This window comes from Sturnus vulgaris, chromosome 10, assembly GCF_052056855.1.
Source record: "Sturnus vulgaris isolate bStuVul1 chromosome 10, bStuVul1.hap1, whole genome shotgun sequence".
In the NCBI taxonomy this organism is placed as follows: domain Eukaryota; kingdom Metazoa; phylum Chordata; class Aves; order Passeriformes; family Sturnidae; genus Sturnus; species Sturnus vulgaris.
The window spans coordinates 21,388,632-21,408,243 of NC_142252.1; the positions used below are offsets into that span (position 1 = coordinate 21,388,632).

At 44.3% G+C, this 19,612-nt stretch overlaps 1 long non-coding RNA gene across 3 annotated transcripts in view; it reads right to left on the reverse strand.

Annotated features, from left to right (window-relative positions):
* The window catches only part of LOC148222703 (uncharacterized), a 33,113-nt gene extending 24,165 nt beyond the window's left edge, over positions 1–8,948 (reverse strand). For 2 of the 3 annotated variants that reach the window (XR_015805782.1, XR_015805783.1), the window contains exon 1: positions 8,715–8,916. This is a non-coding gene — a long non-coding RNA (uncharacterized LOC148222703). Of the gene's footprint in view, positions 1–8,714 lie in introns of all 3 variants that reach the window. The other variant, XR_015805781.1, reaches the window with a different exon arrangement.
* Positions 8,949–19,612: the final 10,664 nt, after the last annotated feature.

Below are 19,612 nucleotides of genomic sequence, written 5' to 3' on the forward strand. Positions count from 1 at the left end.
CAAAAATGACATATTCCTACATATTCCTTTGAGTGCAGGATGCTCACAGACCCACTGACAGAAGTGATGGTCTCTGCTCTGGATGGTAAATTAATCAGCCTCTGGGCTCTGAATCTTTTCTAGCTATCCCTAAAACATTCATCTGATGAGGGCTCAGCCCTACCAATCTTTACAACACAAACATTACCTGCTTGGATTTATTTGGATTAAAATTGCAAGCCACTTATTTTCTAGACCTTAAATTTTAGTATAAAGTTTCAAACCCCACTGTGAGAACTCTCCATTCCCTTCTGTAGCCAAGCAGCAGCCACTAATGCTGCTGGCACACACTCTTGCCAGGCTACACCTAATCACTGCCCACTGAGCCATGGCACAGACCCAAAAGCAGGAATTAACAGAACTGTTGTAGATCACAATTGTGATCAGCTGGGAACTTTCTGAGAGCAGCAGCTGTAAAATGTGCCATTGTCAGAGAATTTGGAAGGACAGGTGCCTGTACACTGGTGGTCTTTGGACTTCAGTGCAGTTTGCCCCAAGGGTTGCTCCTAGCCCTGTTGCCATTTTTGTCTCTGCTTGGGCAAAGAGTGATGTACACTCATAGAATCCCCTAGGCTGGAATTCCAGGATCACCGAGTCCAACATAAATCTAACACTGCCAAGCCCACCAGCTTCAGGGTGGCTTCACATCCTGCCATGACAAGATGTGGCTGCCTGAAGGGTTCCTGCCTGGTCTGAGATCTCATCCAGCAGCAAGGGATGGAAGCACTTCACAAGGACAATGCACCTCACCTGCCCCAGACATCTGTTCAGGAACCCCGGGGGTCTTCATACAAATATCTTGGGTTAGACATGACTCATAGAGTGATTCAAGTACCCGTGACTCAGCTTTCAATTGATTGCTGTGGTCATAGCCCAGCTGGTAAAAATCTAATGTGAAGGTCATTTGAATTAAATGAAACAGGCGTCTTCCAGGATCATTTACTGGCTTTGACTCTTCCCTATGGATTTTCTAATTTCAGAAAATGGAGTGACAGCATACAATCTCTTCCATACAAAGATTAATTCATTTATCCACACAAACACAACAGAGGCAGGAGGGTTAAAACAGTGATTTCTTACTCTGCCTTGGCATTTCCCTTGGGCACAGCCAGTCTGTTCCTGTGATCCTACTTCTCATGCCCCTGGTTTATGTGTGTTCCTGTTTTCCTCTAGACTGCCTGGACAACAACTGCCTTATTTAAATTCAATTTTTTGAATCATACAGTTTCTTATCTTCCCTCGTAGGGGAAGCCATTCCCTACCTGGAAAGGCTCATCCATTATAAGTTAAGCAACAGTGGAAAGGAAACCCTGGGATAACTTGGTGTTATCTTGCAGCAAGGAACATCCCTGTCAGCAAACAAAACATCACACAGTGCTCCCAAACATATGACAAATATTTTCCTTTTTTTTTAAAATTAAATCTGAACTGAAGCAGTCAATGCCCCAATTCTAAAAAAAAAAAAACCCTGTAAACAACAGTTCAACTGCGCTTTCCCCAGGAGACAACTAATTTTATGCTTCATCAGAAAGAACACATTTTACTCCCAATAATAATTTTAATCCTTTCCCTAATTCACATATGTTAACACTCAAAGGTGATTAGAGTTGCAAAACATGAAGTATTCAAGTTTAAGCACTATACAAAACAGTCCAAAGTTTCTGCACAAGGCAGAACATACCCTCAACAGATTTATTAGCAGAGTTACCCTTTTGAGACTATCTGAGGATTTTCTGTTGACAAAAATATTTCCTTTATTCCCATGGTATTCACCTAAAGTATTCCCAGGAACACCAAAAAAACAGGACAACAAAGAAGTGGTCTCATAACTCCTCATACACAACTTATGGTTTGTATGGGGCCCTCTGAGCTTTTTTTTTTTTTTTTTTTTTTGGCTTTTGGACTCATCTGAACTAACTTACTTTGGGTCAAATCCAGAAGCCATTATTGAGGGAAAGATTCATCACCTCCAAATGACCAAATCTTGAAAGACACTTCAGTCCCAGAAATAAAACCATCAATTCTATCAGGCTACCTCTCTGCTAATAAATTAAATGGGTTTGGGAGCATTCTCCCAGATATTGGCCAGCTGGCACAGGATGGTTCATGTCCATAATGCTTAACTCTCCCAATCTGCAGAACAAAATGTTTGGTGAAAATTGCTGTGGAAAGCATTGACCCATCCTGATGCACCATGATCCCATCTCATCCCATGACCCATCCCATAGACACCATGCCTGGGGAGTGCCATGGACATCTCTAAAAACTGAATGCTGTCAAAACTGAATGGTGACTGACCTCCTGCACCTGGAAATGAGACCCCAGAGTCCTTGAACATGAGCAAAATGTAGCCTCAAACTCCAGCTTGGGTCAACATTTGTTGCTGGTTTGCACAGGCCTTTATCACAGAAACTCTCAGTGAATCCAAACATAAAACACAAGCCAAGGCTCCTGAACTTGGCAAAACGTGACATTCTTTGGGTTAATCTTGGAAGCTTGAACTTGAGTTTTCCAGTTATTATGGCTTCCTGATACAGCTGATAGGAAAACCTGGATAATCCTTGAACAATCCATCGCATTACTGTATTTCTTCAATTAATCCCTCATGGAAAAGAGTGAGAGGAATTACTAAGAGAACAGGATGAATTGACACTATTGACAGACCAATGTTGTGAAATATGCTCAGTACTGAACATATTGCTGCCCCTGAGCAGCAGTGAGGGAGGTCTGGGCTTTGGCTGCCTTGGCATGGCACAGAAACCGTGGTGTGATGCCTTACTCTGCTTTTCTCCTCCTCTTGCTTAGGGAATGACTAATGCTCTATTCAATTTCCTTAATATGGCTTTGTATTGCTTATACTGCAAAGGAAATTTATATTGGAGTCTGAACAGAGAGAACCTGCTCTGAAAGGAGGGGAAGGACTGCCAAAGCCAGAGCCAGGGGGACTCTTGGGCTCATGGCTCGGGTGCCCTCCCTCAAGGGCACTACTGTCCTCTTCAAGGGAGCACTCCTAGTTTAAGTCAATTATTTCAAAGTTTTTGCTGCTTGCTCCAGTGTCTGGTTTCTCCAGAGGTCTCACAACAAAGCCAAGGGAAAGCCTAAAATGGAACTTGAGCTGTGTTTTGCACTGTAACCTCCATTTAGCACCATTCCTCTGGTGCTTATCTTCTCTGTCCAGCCCTTCCCTTCTTCAGGACAAGCCTTAGGCTAAAGGATGTCTCAAAAACTCTGAGGATGTTTTTTCTTCTCTATTGCTTGAAATGAATTAAAAAAAAAAAAAAGTTGAATACCTTTTATTGTCTGTGTAATACAGGCAGAACTGCACCATCTGTGTTTCACGTTCAGGGAGAGAGAGGCAGGAAGCACTCACATACCCAAGAAAAAGCTATCAAATTAAATAGAACAATGGAAAAAAAAAAAAAAAAGCCATCCTGTAACCTAGTTTGTGTTTCTCCACTGTTTATGGTGATATAAAAGTGCTACTTGATCAAAGAACAATTTCCAGGCTATTGTACAGTCAATTGGATTTTTCTTGGATACTGAGCTGTTTCCCAGTTCCCGTAGATATTTAACCCGGAAACAGGGCTGCAGCAGCCAGAGCAGAGAAGTTGGAAATTGTGTGCAGATGCACTAAATGCTCATCCATGGCTTCACATGTGTTCCCTGCCCTCCCACACAGCCCCTGGGATGTGCCCTGTGTGTGGCACTGTGCTGCACATCCCACAGGGACTGGGAAAGCTGACAAAGGAAAATGTAAAAGGAGGCCAGCAGCACAGAAGATGGAGACAGGGAAACATCCATGGATAACAAGGGGCCCAGTACTCCCCTTTACCAAAGCTGACATGCTCTTTCCCCACGCTCTCAGCAGCAAAGGCAGCTCTGTGGCATGAAGAGAAGCAGTTCAATCCCTCGCCCCCAGACACCACCACAGGATCACACAGCATGTGCTGCAACTTCAGCATTAAAATGAGAATCGCATCTACACCCAGCTCTTTTCAGACTTAGAGGGGGAAAAAGAAGGAAAAATATTGTGGAAGAGTGGGCTGGGTGAACCATGAGTAATAATTCCTGACCCCATGCCGAGGTCGTTAGTTATGAGGAAAATGTTCATTCTCTCCTCCTTTACTTTTTTAAGTGCTTTAGAGTTCTTCATTCCTCTCACAGAAACTCGGAGTTATTTTACCAACCTCCAGAACAGTCCTAGAACAGCACAGCATGGTGTTGTTACAAGCACTCAACAACAGCTTTGTGTGAGCACCGAGTGGGCCAGGGGCTGGTGCAGGCTGGTCCTCCCAGGCATCAGCAGAGCTTGCAAGGCCTGGGATATTCTGAATTGAAATCAGTCAGGTCTTTTACAATGTAAAATAGAAAAAGAAAAATAAAGAAAATAAATAATGTACTGTCAGGAAAAAAACATAACTCCAGGAGCAAACAGAAAGGCAGTCAAATATTCCATCCTAACAGCTCAAAAGGAAAGTAGTAACGATTTCTGACAGGACTATTACTATCTCTAAATTTGTATTATTATTTTAGAATATTAAGTCCATGCCCCAAAGGTGTCTCTGACTGGAGTCCAATAGACTGCAAAGAGAGTGATTAGGACAGTAAAGTGTTTTGTAAAATGCCTTCTGCCATCTGCCACTTTTCAGCACTCAGATATCACTGATAGTTTCCCATCTGCAAACCCCCTACCTTGCTTCCAGCCACTCCATAAACATTTCTTGTTTTCCACTGTCCTACAGTCCTTCTGCATTTAGTTACTCCTATGAAGATTATGGGAAGCACATAGACATTTTACTCAAAGTCACCCTGGAAAAACACCAGCCAGCCCTCCTGTTCCAAACCTGTGGTTATATATGAGACTTCATCTCCAGTGCCACCCAGCAGGGCCCCTTTACCTGCAAGAGGGGACTCTCAGCACAGCCCTGACAGCCTGAGAGATTCACTGAGCACAGGACTGAACAGGGATGGCAAGTAAAGCAATTGCATTAGACAAGAAAGAAAGAATTTTTTTTTTTTGTGCACTCAATCGAAGAAAAATAACTGCAGGGAGAGACTGTGGGTGAGTGATTGGTTCTCAGCTTAGCAATATCTCCAGAAGAAATTCTGTATCATTATATTTTGCTCTTGAGAGCAGTGATGGACGAGCTTTTCTCCTCCACATCTTCCCACAGTTAAACAGAGCAGACTCTCACCAAGCTGGCTTTGTCTTGATTCCCACTCTCCTTGACCTTTTGGGAAGGAACAGGGTAAATCCACCTGGGGATTCACAGCAGGCTGTGCAATCAGGCTGGGAGAAGCCAGTGTCTCCCCAGCCCCTCCATGACTTCTCTTGGTAACCTCTGCCTCACCACCCTCTGAATAAGGAATTTCTTCCTAACATTTAAGCTAAATCTCTCCTCTTTTAGTTTAAAACCATTCCCCCTTGTCCTATCACTATCTGCCTGTGTAAAATGAGAAATGTTCAGCTGAAAAACACAGAAATGAGAAATGTTCAGGTGGCAAAAATCACAGGGGAAGGTGAATGCTAAATATCCAGACAAGTAAAAGCAACAGAGTTGTTCTCCATAATAGAAAATTTGAAAATGGGAACAGAACACATTGCTATTGCACACTGCAAATAAAATGTTTCTGCAAGAGAAATAGATACTTTCTGAGAAAAAAAAAAAAAAAAAGAAAAAAAAAGCAGAGTAGGGACTAATCAAATTCAATGTTCTTCAGCAGTGTAAGACTAATGCCTCCCACTCCAATGTCATTTCAATAATTTGAAAAGAGAGGTAAAACCTTTAATGTCTAATTTGCTTTTGTTGTAGCTGTTTTAAGGACCAGAGGACCTCAGTGTCTCAGTATCCCTCCACAAGCATTCCTGGGTTCATCTCCAAAGCCCTCTAAATAAAAAGTTCATCATGGAAGTGGGTCATTATGGAGAAGGTCTGGGGTCAGGTTCAGACCTCAGAAGTGTTGTGCCATCCCCAGAGCAAAGTTTTGGCCAATCACTTTTTCCTGGCTCATCTTGATGGAATGAAAGCTCTGATTGCTTTGGCTACTGGAGAAGGCCTGGAACTCCCTGGCAGCTGCAGGCAGGGGACAGGTATGTTCAGTTTGGGGGAAAAAGCAAGCACAGATGTCAAAATGCCACTTTATCAGATTCATCAATCAATGTGATAATTAAATAAACAAATCTAAAACCAGAAGTTATTATTTTTCCATTCCAATCTGTACTTACTGCTTCTCTTTCCTTAATTTCTGCCCACTGTTTGGCTGAAGCTTAATCCATCTGAATCACATGACTTACATGGATCAGCCTCCTCTGAGGCTGTGGAGAACATGCATCCAGATCCAAATCATGATTTTGCATGCCCAAAAAGCACTTCACACATTTCTAGGATATATGTCACCCTCACTGTTTAGAGCTCTCCTTTTAGCTCATCCACTGGGTACCCAGGTAGGAGACCAGGAATAACATTAGTTTTAAGAAAATAAAAGAAACTGTTCAACATTCTGGAAATGTTGAAGCTGGGAGGAGAATTTAAACCAAAACAATACCGCCCTTCCATACAGAAGAAATTACTACTGTCTGGCCATCTTTTATTTTTTAAATTTTATAAATTTTCCCTTGCTATTAAGGATCATTTGCACTGCCAAAAACTGTTTTCTCTTTGCCAGCTCCTCCTAGTAGTCTGTAGTATCTTTTTTCCTGTGGAGACAAAGCCATAGTGAATAATAGCACTGCAGATTTACCAGATAAATAACAAAAGAAATATTACTATATACTCTAGACTTTGCCTTGAAAGTATCAAGTAAATGGGTATTTCTAGCTTTAAAAATAAAAAAAAAAAATCAAAAGAAAGAAAATGTACTTCTTGGACTAGACATGACTTTTAATTTTAAAATACAAGTTAACTCTTGCTCATGATGGTGCTGGACTGGCATGGAGGGGGCTCTGCTCAGTTTTTCTCCTACATTTACAGATGAACCACGGCTCTCTTCTTGGAAAACCCCAATCTCTAAAGAAAATGATAAAAAAGAGTAAATCTTTGTGAGGTTGCCGAGTGCCAACAAAAGAGCAAATTTGAGCCATTCCTTCAGAGGGGTTTGATGATGGCAATGTCTACCCTGATAAAGCTGCTGGGCTGGATCCCTTCCCCAGCACATTTCACACTGACCACAAATCCAGCATTTGCTTACAAAGCAATTGTTATAGAGCCAGCTCCTGACTTTTTAATTTATTCAATATTTGCTTCTCTTGACCGAAACTGCAACAATCTCCCTGCCAGAACTAATATTTTAAATCACGTATTTTAACATAATTTGCATAATTTTTCCAAAACAAGTTATCGCTGTCCATGTCCTCCTTATTTTACATCCTGCCTATTCCCAAGGTCAAGGAACTCAATAGAGGCTGCTTGATTTTTCTGAGCTTTGGACAAGAATGTCCAGACCCGACAAGAGCACTGTGCCAGCAAGGTGCTGCATTTGCCATGGGCCTTGACAGCAGGACCACTCTTAGTTTGTTTTTATTCATTCTCTGCCATGTATTTTAAACTTTTGTCCTCACTCAAAAAGCCAACAGTTGTGCTTGCAACATTCTTTTGTAAGGTCTTCTGTGGCTACCACAAAAGTCTTCAACCCAAACCTGAGTAACAGCTAAAATTCGTGTTTTCTAAAACATTCTTTTCCATCTTTAATATTGTTACTATGAAAAAGTTTGGGTTGGTGCACATCTGCTGTCCACACAACCAAACATGAATGTTTATCACGATGACAAATTGGCCTATTTTGGTTTAAAGAGGTGCCCTTTTGCAGTCTGTTCTGCAATAACATGGTTTTTATTTAAGGTTCTTTGGGTAGATCGGTGACAAGAGTTACCACTAGTAGCAGATATATAAGAAGCCATTTTGTATCCCATGTTACACAACGATTGCAACCTGTTGTATGCATACTGATATTTTTCAATGGTTCCACTCTGTCCTTGCATTTCCTTCATGTAAGAATCTCTTGGTTTTCAGTTCAGGAGGGCAACAGGACTGAGACTGCTTCCCATCATCACCAAACAGCACATTTAACAACCAACCTTGACACAAAGGCAAAGGAAAGTCTACTTCAATATTAATAGGAAAAAAAAAAAAAAAAAAAGCAAGCATTTTTGATTGGTGATAGCTCATCTGAGAGCTGCCTTCTGAGTCACAGCCCATCTCCTGTACAGGGAGCCATGAGCCCAGAGGAGACACACCACTCTGCAGGTGTCTTTAGTTCAGCTGGGTCTCCAGCCTATCAGAAGCAATTTCTCCAGGAGAGGATTATTGACTCTGAGCTGCATCATCCACGGGATGCAGCAAACTGATGTAATTTAGAGGATAGGAAGGAAAACAAAACCCAGCTGAAAGAGCAAAGAAAACTGAGAAGTGTGTGGACTAAACACATTGAAGAAAATGGAAAGCACAGTGACAAATAGGTAAAATTAAAAAAATTTAAAAACCAGGAATCTTCCTCAAAACAGCTGCCAGAAATATTATTTTTTACTTGGTTTTCTCTGCGTTCTGACTGCCATCCTCATCCTAAATCCTTATAAAGAAAATAAGTTTTATAGATAGCATTTTCTTCCTCTAATGCACAATATTTTATACTGAAGAAAAGAAGAAACTTGCTGCAAGCCCTCCCAAACCCGCACTTACCATGCTGCTGGACAAAGAGGACACCAGACATCCTACTGGGGTACACTGAGAACTATTAACAGAAAACTATTTTCCCTTCATCTTTAAATAGAACAGGAAGACTTTTTTTCTTTTTGCTTTTTTTTTCCCCATTTATCTTCATCACAGTTGCCTTGATACCCGTGCCTCAGCTCAGCTGCCCCGTACTGCTGGTGTTCACCCAGCACAGTGCTGGGTGGGTGGGTGGGATGCTGTGGGTAGGACCCTCCACCGTGGTGAATCAGCCCAGCTGAGCTGACTTGCGAGGCCATCAGCTGATCCTGCCAGCTGAGCCTCTTCCTCCCGTGACTCATCCTCCTCCGAGCCGCACAAAGAGCCCGCGGACCCCGGGCTGAGTCACAGCTGCTTTGAAGGTGGCGCTGGGGTGGCTCTGGTGTCCCCCCCTGCCCCAGGAGGGGATGCTGAGGAGGAGGATGGCCCTGTGGCAGCGAACCTGGAGTCAGAGCTCTGAAAATGACAGCAGGGGGGACAAGAAAGGGCTCTGAGGAGAACAAGACCCCCCCTCCAGCCGCCTTCTGTGACAGCTCTTCAATCTGCTGCTGCCGGGGCAGGGGGGACAGGGATGATGGCTGATGCTGGGGATGACCGAGTTCCCCAGGACTGTAATTACATGGGATTTAAATGCAGAGCTCTGCAGTTACGTTTTGACAGAAATTACAACCTCGACAGGGGGAAAAGTCAGGGAAGGGCACCAATAAAGCAGAACAAGCAGGCAAATCCAGCTCTCATTTAAGCACTGTCTCCGTTGCCAGATTTGGCCACTTGGCACCCACTGACAGCTGTGTATTACCCAGTGATCCTTCCTACCCGAGGCAAAATCACAAATTTCCTTAGAGATTGCTAAGATGCCTCTAATTTTCGGCTTCAGTTTTGGGAAGCATTTCTTTACTTCCCACAGATATTCATTGCTTTTCCTGCAGAGAGGAGCCAGTGATGTGTCCACTCCTCTCCCTGGCCAGCAGCACCTTGGGCTGCCCATCCCCTGCTCCCCCCTGCCTTCAAGAATCATTAATTATCATAAGGAAGAACATTTCCTTTAACTGCACAATGTCAAACGACTCTTCAATTTAAGTGCTTGTCTATTTTCATCAGTCCAGGGCTGAGCTGCTCTGTGATGAGACCCACTGGTGGTATTCCACTTGAGAGCATGCTCTGACTGGGAAATACTCTGACAATCCAATTGCCAGCAGGAAATAATATCTTGTAAGTCATGGAAAAGCCAGGAAAAACAAAAGGAAAAAAAAAAAAAAGGAGGATAGGCTTGGATAAGTCTTACAGATAGGGAATTGTGAGGGTGGGTAGGGTCTGACATTGGTTACCTTTGAGGAACCCATTAGGCTGAACATCTGCATTTCCAAGCAGGACTAAACTCCATCAGGAGACTGGGTTTGCTCAGATGCTGTTTTAATGTTTAATTTATTCAGAATAATTTAGCTTCATTTGGGGAGTTGCAAATGAACTGTTACTTGTTCTGTGTCAACAAATCACTGGGGTTTCTTGCTTAGAAAAATAAAAATGAAAACAGACATATTGTCAAAGCCAGTGCTCCTTGTTCATTATCCACCTTTCCAAAGTCCAGCTGGTGGAGAGAGACAAGGGATAAGTCACCCAGCAGTGGCCAGTGATGCTCCACAGCAACTCTGTGAAGCACAGCACACCTCCAGACAAATGCCCAGCAGGAAAAGGGAAATTACACTCCTAGACTGCTATTTCCAGAGTGGGCATTGGAAAGAATGGAATACCCAGGAAACCACATCTTCCTGAGTCCTGTCCCATATACTTGAACACCTGAAACTCCATAAAAGCCCCAGGATAAATTGACTTTGTGATTTGGTGTAGGCACAAGAGGGTAAAAATTGCCTGCAGGCGTGCCCATCTGTAATGTATTTAAGGAGCTGGTGATGTCAGGCACTGTGTGTGGCACAGAGGATCAGGCAGCTCGTGCTCCCCAGTGAATGGGAAAGTGGGAATTCAAGCTGGGTGAAGCCTATTTATACATGCATTAGTGTGGGGTGGTGGTAGTGGTTAAATAACTGTTTCACTCTACAATATGTGCTGTCCTACAGCAAAATTTTGTTATGTACAATTTTCTTCCTCCTATTTGTGTAATAAAAGCACCTCAGGAAATTCTGTAATGCTAAAATCAGTGGCCAAGTTTCCATTCAGACCTCAAATTAGAAATAATCCTGTATCAGCACAATAAAGTTGTTAACAGAAGACCAATTTAAATGTCTCTTTTAAAACATAGATTTTGGGTTTAATCCCTCTGCCATCAGTGCTCCTGTTCCTCCTGCTATGGAGCTGTTCCTGTGCAGGCAGGTCCCCACTGACCCCTGGGGTGACCAGTGCCACCACACAGGAGCAGCTTCTGGGTCAGCATCCACTGGTTACCATTCCCAAGAAGCACAGAGCAGCTTTGTCCCTGGTCCCTCAGCTTGATCCTTCTTGGTGGGAAAGACCCAGAGGCTGTTCCCTGTTCTCAGTGCTGCACCCATCAGCCTGGCACCAGCACAAATGGAATGGAAATAAGAAATGGGGATTAAAACCATTTTTATTAGGCTGGTGGGAAAACACTGAAGCATTAGCATTTTTTAATTAGTTGTGATGCTGTGAATGTAAAAGACAGTAATGATGAACTCTGCACAGAGGGTTTCTCCTCCTTCCCTTTGTAGTGATTCTGTGATTCCTCTGCTGCTTATGTTTGTTTGCTGGTTTTCCCATGCTCTTGTTTGGTTAACAGCTCCCTCTCATTAGCTTTGCCCACCGAGCCAAGTCCCCAGCATGGCTGGAGCACCTGGAGTCCCTGTGGTCCCCAGAGAGGCCCTGGAGCTGTGGCACATCCCCTTGCCCTGCAGCACGGCAGTGAGCCCCTAGCCCTGGCCCCTGGTTCCATGCAGGTCATCAAAATGCAGCTCAAATGCTGTGTTTTTCACAGAGCAGGTCAAACACAGCACCCACATGAGACAAGGGTGGATTCAGGATGTAAATGCCGTCTCCAGCCCTGGGTGGTGAGGACCACTGAAGGTTCACATCCCTCTCAAGTTGCTGGAGTGGGGTGGAAGGAGGGGGTTTTCCCTCGCCCCCTCCCCTGACTGCAACAGGCAGCCCCTCCTAACCAGGAGTTGTATAAGCCAGGAGAAACATGACTGAATCATATGCTTCAGAGTCCCTGCTGCTCTGTGTTCTCATAAATCAAGAAAGTAAATATAGATCAGTCGGTGCCTGGGTTTATCAGGGTGTGTTTGAGCAGAAGCTGGGCTGTCGATGCTTTATACGGGCAGTGAGGACACACCCTGAGCATTAATCTGGTTTGCCTAATTGATGTGGTTGTTTCTCTTTTGCTGACTGGATACATTAAGAATTTGTTCATTCACTCCTCTTTTTTTTTTTTTAATTGAAGTCTACTTTACTGTACTCAAAAGCATGAAACAAAGCAAACCTTTTCATTTTCCCTTGTGCCCTGCACAGAAGAGATGGCACCAACTCCTGCTTCAGCTCTTGTTTTCAGCTCTGCTCACCGCTGGTTTCATGAGACTGAAAACATCACCTCACATTAGGTAAATCTTTTCATAAAAGCCATTAAATCCTCAGTGGAAAAGCCCAGCGGATTTTTCCATGAGATGTAATTTCTAAAAGCCTGTCTTTATAAATGCACAACATCAAGGGCCAGGAAAATAACAATAAATTTAAAAAAAGAAAGCAGCAGAACAGGTCAATGCAAGCAGCATTTTATTTATTTACATTCCACCTGATTTCAAGAGCTACATCATGTCTATACCTGGCCCACTTCAGAATCAATTCATCAAAACATGCACTTTTAACATCAGATCTCACGGAACCAGAAAAGAAAACAGTATTTGCTTTGCATTCGGGATTGACAGGATTTTTTCTATGAAAAACTTGTTTTCTCCTCAATTTTTCAGTCCTTTTCCTGTACTATGAGTCTTTTGCATGCTAGCTGGCACATCAATGATGAAAAACACGCTGTCCTAATATCCTCCTCCAGCTCTACAGAAGCTTGCTTGAAATACATTTACTGCCGGGATGTGCATATTAATGTCTTGTCTTGTTTGCCTCAACAAACAGAAAGGAGCTATTTTAAGTTAGTAGAAGATACACAAACTATTGAAAGTCCAAACTTTGTTTCCTAGAGAAACCATGTGGTACCCATTCCCTCTTTTGAGCTGGTTTTAAAGGTTTTTTGGAGTATGGACAGCATCTCCCTGTGTATCAACAAAAGGTCGATAAGGGATGGTTGTCCAGGTCATGGGGCCTGGGCCAGGGACCTGACACACAGCAAGCCATGGCACCAAACCAGGGGATGGGGCAGCCACAGGCTGAGATCCCGTTAGCAGCTCGTAAGGGAGCCAGCACCCTGATCGCTGATAATGATATAATGAATGCCAAATTAAACCTGAAACTATGCTACCCCAGGCTATGATCTTATCAACCTCCCCCGAAAGCTGAGCTGCACCAGCCCCTGCAGGTCTTGAATAGGAGATTTCAACTAATATGCTGCAGGTAATTCAATCCATGCCGCTCTGCTCTTTCAAGCAGCACTCAGCCAAGGCTGCATTAGGATATTAAATCCACAGTGACTTCAGAGGTGTAGGCTTTGGCTCCTCGTCCTTCAGTTGACATGCAAAATCAGGTTGAACAGACCTGGAATGGCCCAGCTGAAATATCTTGGCTGAGCTTCAACTGAGAAGCTGTGCTTAGTCCAAGGAAAACTGCACTATGGTGCACATCTGGATAAGGCTTTTGCCTTCAGTGCTGGCCCTTCCCAGCACTGGCCTTTGGCTTTAGCAGTAACAAATCACTGAGGAATAGTAGATCAATAGAAATGTCAATGACAACAAACTATCAGATCAATACCATCCTCCTTTGTTCTGCAGTGCTGTTGGTTTCAGAGCAGATGTGCAGTGCTCTCCTGCTGAACAGCTGATGCTGCTGAACTTCAAACCCTGGGACCTTTATAAACCTTCCCTTTCCTGCAAGGCCTGCTCCTGGGATGTTATTCTGAACACAGAAAGCTGCACTTTTGTGAAAAACAAACAACAGACAATAAACCCTCTTATTTGCATGCAAAGCAAATGCACTCACACAAACAGCAGCCTCTCATCAAACCCTGGGATGGGCCCTGTCCATTATTATTAGCAAGAGGGATAAATCACACAGTCAGCTATGATGCCCAGGAAGCATTCACATATCTTTCTATTTTCCTTCCTCAGAAAAAAATGTTTTTTTTTATGCAAACAAAAACAGTTCAGCCTCTGGGTCAAACTTGGCAAATAAATGCTAAAACACTCTGCAGACCACTGATTTAACCTGGCGTTCTCAGGAGTAGTGAGCAACCTTTTGTGTATGAATGCAAAACAAATTCTGTGGGTAACACTGCTGGTACTGAGGACATCACAAACAGCTTCTCCTGTGTGTGGACAGCCCAGCAGAGTCTAATCTGGACCTGTCACCACAGTGTGCCACACTGGGGACAAGCAGCTCATAGGTGCTCCAGAGCCCTTGATGCAGCACTGCCCACCCAGAGCCTGGCTCTCCCAGCCATCTTAAACAAGGTACAGGTGATGGGGAACTGAAATGAGCCCAAGGTAGGTGCCACAAGAGGCAGCAGGGGAAAACTGTGATCAGAAACAGTCTGGTGTGTGCAGCACCACAGCAGAGCAAGTCAGCCCTCAACAGCTTCCATGAATTGTCCAAGGCCTGGCTGGATGGGGCTTGGAGCAACCTGGTCTGGTGGAAGGTGTTCCTGCTCATGGCAGGGGGTTGGAATGAGATGGTGTTTAAGGTCTCTTCCAACCCAAATTATTCTGTGATTCTGTGTATAAGCCCTGTGGCAACAAATCTTCCCTGCCCCCTGCTCATTGCAGGTGAACCAGGCTGTGTCCCCTTGCCAAAGCCTTGTCCTCAAAGCATTCCCACATTGGAAACGAAACCATTTACAGCACCTGCCTACAGCAAATTAAAAATAAGATCTCCAAACTCTTTACTGATAAGAATGAGTTTCTGCCTAAAAGCAGCCCAGTGTGGCTCCTGCTAGAACCACAGCTATACTGAGATGAGTAGCCAGCTAAGCCAAGCAATCCTCTCAGCCCCAGAGGCACCTCTTTACAGGGCACATGGCAGGTGGCAAACACCAAGACCCACCACTCTGGACTGAGCACTGAACCACCAGACAGGTCAGTGTCAGCAGGTACAGGCTCCATGTGGCACATCCCATCAAACTCAGCATGGCTTTGGGAGGCTGAAAGACATCAAGTGCTGCTTTTCTGGGGAGCATCCAAGGGGAGCACACTCATGCCTAACACAGAGATATTGCCCTGTGACAATTCTATATCCAGACTCACAGCCTGTGTAGGATCTCCAGACAGATCCACTAAATGTCCCTGCACTGGTATCATCTCTGTGCTGTTATTACTTTGTCTGTTGCTCTCAGAACAGACAACTAAGACCAAATCCTGCCATCAGCTTCACCCTGTGACTTTAATCAAAATCTAGATGAGCTAAACCCACTTGCAGGACAGCAGGAACTGATCAAGTATCTCTTGATTAATCCATAATCATCACAGCATACATGGTAAGACCTGGATGGGTGGGTCCTACTTAGCAGCTACACAGTGGCCCAAAACATTCATATTAACCCATGAGATGATGAAGCTGAGAAGGCAACAAAAATAAGATTTCTATCTGTTTTGGTTGTTAAAAGCAGCCTTCTCTGAATAAGAAAAAAATAGTGTGTGGTCCTTTAAATAAGACAGCAGACTCCAAACACTGAATCATTTAATCCCCTCTTGCTGGCAGCTGCTTTATCCCAGCCTCCCCCCGGGCCAGGTCTGGTCTGCAGCCCCCATCCCAGTGCAGGAAGGGCAGCCCCACTGGGGACTGCAGCTCCCAAAGGTGGGGTGTCCCCACTGGTGTCTCCACCCCACACATCCCCCAGCCCCATCACACATTTCTTCCTGTGTCTGTGGCTGAGCTCAAGGCTGCCGTCTTCATGTTCCCCTTGGGGAATGGTGGTGGCACAACCAAAAAACTTCTACATGCACCAGTGGCAGCTTCCAGCCAAGGGAGAGGCTGCAGCTCATGCTGGAGCTAGGCTTGGACTGTGTGCTTGCATGGGGATTTGAAAGGGATTTATTTAATGCTCCATCACACCGTGTGTCTCTGAACAGTGAATATGTCTGATGGATGCATTACCCATCTTCTCTGCTCAGTCTGGCATGGATGACACAGAGCAAGAAACAACGGGGCTGAGAGAAATTTTAGCTGGATAACATCAAATGGCAAAGCACTCCCAGGGTTTGCTCTGCTGGGATTTTACCCATTTCTGTTTATGCCCACGCACCACTGATGCAGAGGCAAGAACTTGATATGGGTTTATGGGAAAAATCCATGTAGATGTTTCCTTTCAACCTGTTCAAGATGCCTCTTAGCAATGCAGAAAAATCTCAGTATAATCTTTTCTATAGCCCTAAGCATAAATTAAACCCATGGCAAGTTCCACTACAGACAAAAACGTAAATAACAAAGAGGGTGCACTGTGAGTGCTGGGCTCATTCCCTGCCCAGCAGTGTCAGGGCTGCAGTCCCTGTGCATCAAGGTGAGAGCTCATGGGGTCAGGGAGGAGGGAGACCCAGCTCACCACTCCAGGCACTTTCTTTCACCTGTCCAGCTGATTGCAAGTGAATTTTCCCAGCTGAACTGCCCCATCGAGTTCCCATAAAGAAAATAGAGAGAATCCCTCACCGAAAGAAATTACAGCCTGTGCAGCCAACTCACTCCCTGAGACTTCCAATGTAATTTCATATGATTGGGATACAGAGAACTCTGAAACTCGCCCAGGACTCCTATTGCAGAGCCAGTAACTCAAGTGAAGTTTTATAAGTTTATAAATCTCGAGCCAGGGCTTTAATAACAGGACTGCCCTTCCTCATGCTGGTATTCATTGTGGCACTAGTCATAAGATGAAACAGCAAGATTAATCCTTCTTCTTATCCTCCTACATGGATGCCTCCATCCCTCTGACCCCTATAGGTACTCACTGAGGTTCCAACAGATGCAAAAGGAAGAAAAAGAGAGGCCAAACCTCCTGGCAATGTTTCTAAAAATACCAGTACTGCAGGGCTGCACCTGGTCTCTGCTCAGAGACACTGTCAGCTGAACTTTGCAGTGGATGTCTGGGAGATACTGCTGTTCTGGGAGATGCCTTGTGATGCTGCAGACCAAATCAAAGACAGAGCACTTGTCAGAACTATGGATATGAGCCACTGGACATGTAGAGCAAGCAGGTGGAGAGGTAACCAGCTCCCATTACTACATCCCAGTGGCTGCTTTCTATGACTTCCCTGTGCAGCCTTGTGGTTGTAGAAGTGCTTTTGTATGAAGTATCAGTGATTCCTAGCAGACAGCTGACACACCTTCACTAAATGACAGGAGTGTGATGTGCTGTGCCCTCAGCCCCGCTCATCTAACAGAGGCTGCTGGAGGGAGGGCAGCCAACACACATGGACACACAAATGGCACAGGAAAGGTGCTGCAGCTTCTCCCTCTTAGTTTCAAATAGTTTTTTTCCTTTGGAAACATAACCCAAATCAGTGCACTATTGTAAGCCAAACAAAAATGTTTTGGTGTGACCAAGCACACACATTGGGATCCCGATGTAAATCCAAGGGGAGCCCAAGCTGTTTGTCTTGAACATTCCATTAGCCAGTTTTGATGATGTCAAAACATTTTGAGAAACAGCACTGAGGAAAACTCATCAAACTAATGGAATTGGAGATGAGCCTTTCCTCTCTGAGAAGATTTCATTGAGGGAGAGAGGGCCCATAAGGTGAGGATGCTGGAAGCCCTAGAAGAATCTAGGGGTCAGCAGGCCAAGAGATATTGACTGTTTTAATACAAAGCTGTGCAGACAAAGAGATAACCCAGAAAAGCAGGAACTGTGGTATTTAAATGGCATGACTAATTAATCACAGATGAGACAAGTATTAGGGGATTATGACAGGTAAACAAACATTTTAATAACAGTAAGAAAGAAAGTCAATAGGGCAGCTTTTGCTGGCTTCTTCTCTCTGTATTTAGAGTAAGGGAAAAAGAAAATTATGTCCCACAAAATTGGAATGGTCAAATTCGATGCTGAGAAGAAAAATAGCCAAGATAATGAAACGGAAGATGGTGGAGATCCCAGCTACAAGGTGTTATTGAGACCAAAGCCTTGGTCAAATTCAAAACAGGATTAAGTATTTAAATGACCAGTCAGATGGCCACTTACTACAGAAAAGTGGGCAGAAATTAGTTTGGTCTAGAAATTGGACAGTGCACAGGGACAGAGGAAATTCTGCAACAAATGTGCCATCATGTGCTTAGCTACTGTGGAAAATTTCACCTTAATCTGAGGGTGACCTCACTGATGGGACTTGTTGAGAGAGTAAATTATCCTCATTCAGTTCTTCATCTACATTTGTTCAACCTGGAGAGAAACATTAGAGGGGTAGCTGTAAGAATTGAAGATTCAATTCCTGCAAGATTGGAAGTTACAAAACTCATGAGAACAGGGTAAAGATTAATGAGAAAGAGCTCAAGTGATCCTCTGACAAAACGTTTGAGACATTTATTACTCAAGGTGGTGGCAGGCTGTTGTGCCTAGCTAACAGCAGGTGCCACTGGATAAAACAGAAGAAAACTTATAAAAAGGAGATTAAGGCTGGGATAAAACGGGGTCTGGAAAGCTACAACAACAAAAAGATGTCGTTTCTTTCTGAAGAAAGATCTCTGAGACATAGAGGGAAGGTGGAAGATGGGGGTGGTGTCATGGTACTGCATAATGATTGTTGGCAGGACACACAAGCCCCACTCTGCTGCTGCCAACCAAACTGCCTGTGCTCTGGTACACCAGCCCCAGTTAATAAATATGAATCAAATTATTCTGAACCCACACACATCGATAAATCTCCCTAAAACTTGACCCCTCTGCCAATCCTTTCAGAAACACACCAGCCCATGTCCTTTACTCACACACTCTACAAGCACCAAGCATTTGGGTGTGAGCACAAAAGGCTGGTGGTGCTGACAGCTGGAGTTCACCACGGTCTTCACTTAAACGTGATGCAAAAGAAGAAGGAATAACAAATGGAGAAGGTTTTCTCTTTTGCACAGATGTAGTCCAAGGGAAGTTCCTGATATCAGCCATCCACAGCTCAGTCCAGAGACTGAGTAAAGCAGCTTCAGTGGACGTGAAAAGAAAAAACAACCAAATAGGAATCGTGGGGACCACAGACAAGGACAGGAGAGCAGCTGCAGCTCTGAGCGTTGCTTTCAGGCAATCAAAGAATAAGGAAAAGAATAAAAACAGGGTTTCAAAACTGCTGGTTGTGAGGAGGGCAATCAGCTGACAGCACTTTGGCTCTGTGCTGTATGATGTGATGTGTGCTGGCCAGAGTGGCAGGAAGGGAACAGAGCATCCTGTCATCCTGTGATGACACCTTCTGCTGGCCAGCAGTAACCTGGGAGAGGTCTTTCCTGTGCCTGTTTGGGAAGACAGGGACTGCAAGGAGACTTCCATGAGGGAGAGAAGAGAGCAGGTAAAGTTATGCTGGAGAGAGGAAGGAGTCCAGTGAGAAACTGGGAAGATTATGGCACTCATCTGGAAAGACACAAAAACTGCCACGGAAGTCAAGGCTGGAAAGGAAATTGGAGATGACATGTGGTCCACTTTCCTAGCCAAAGACACGATCACAGATATAGAATCACAGAACAGTTTGGATTGGAAGGATAAAGGTCACCCAGTCCAACCCCCACCCTGTCTGTGTTTATCTGTGCAATGTCACCATCTGTATGTCCCCAGA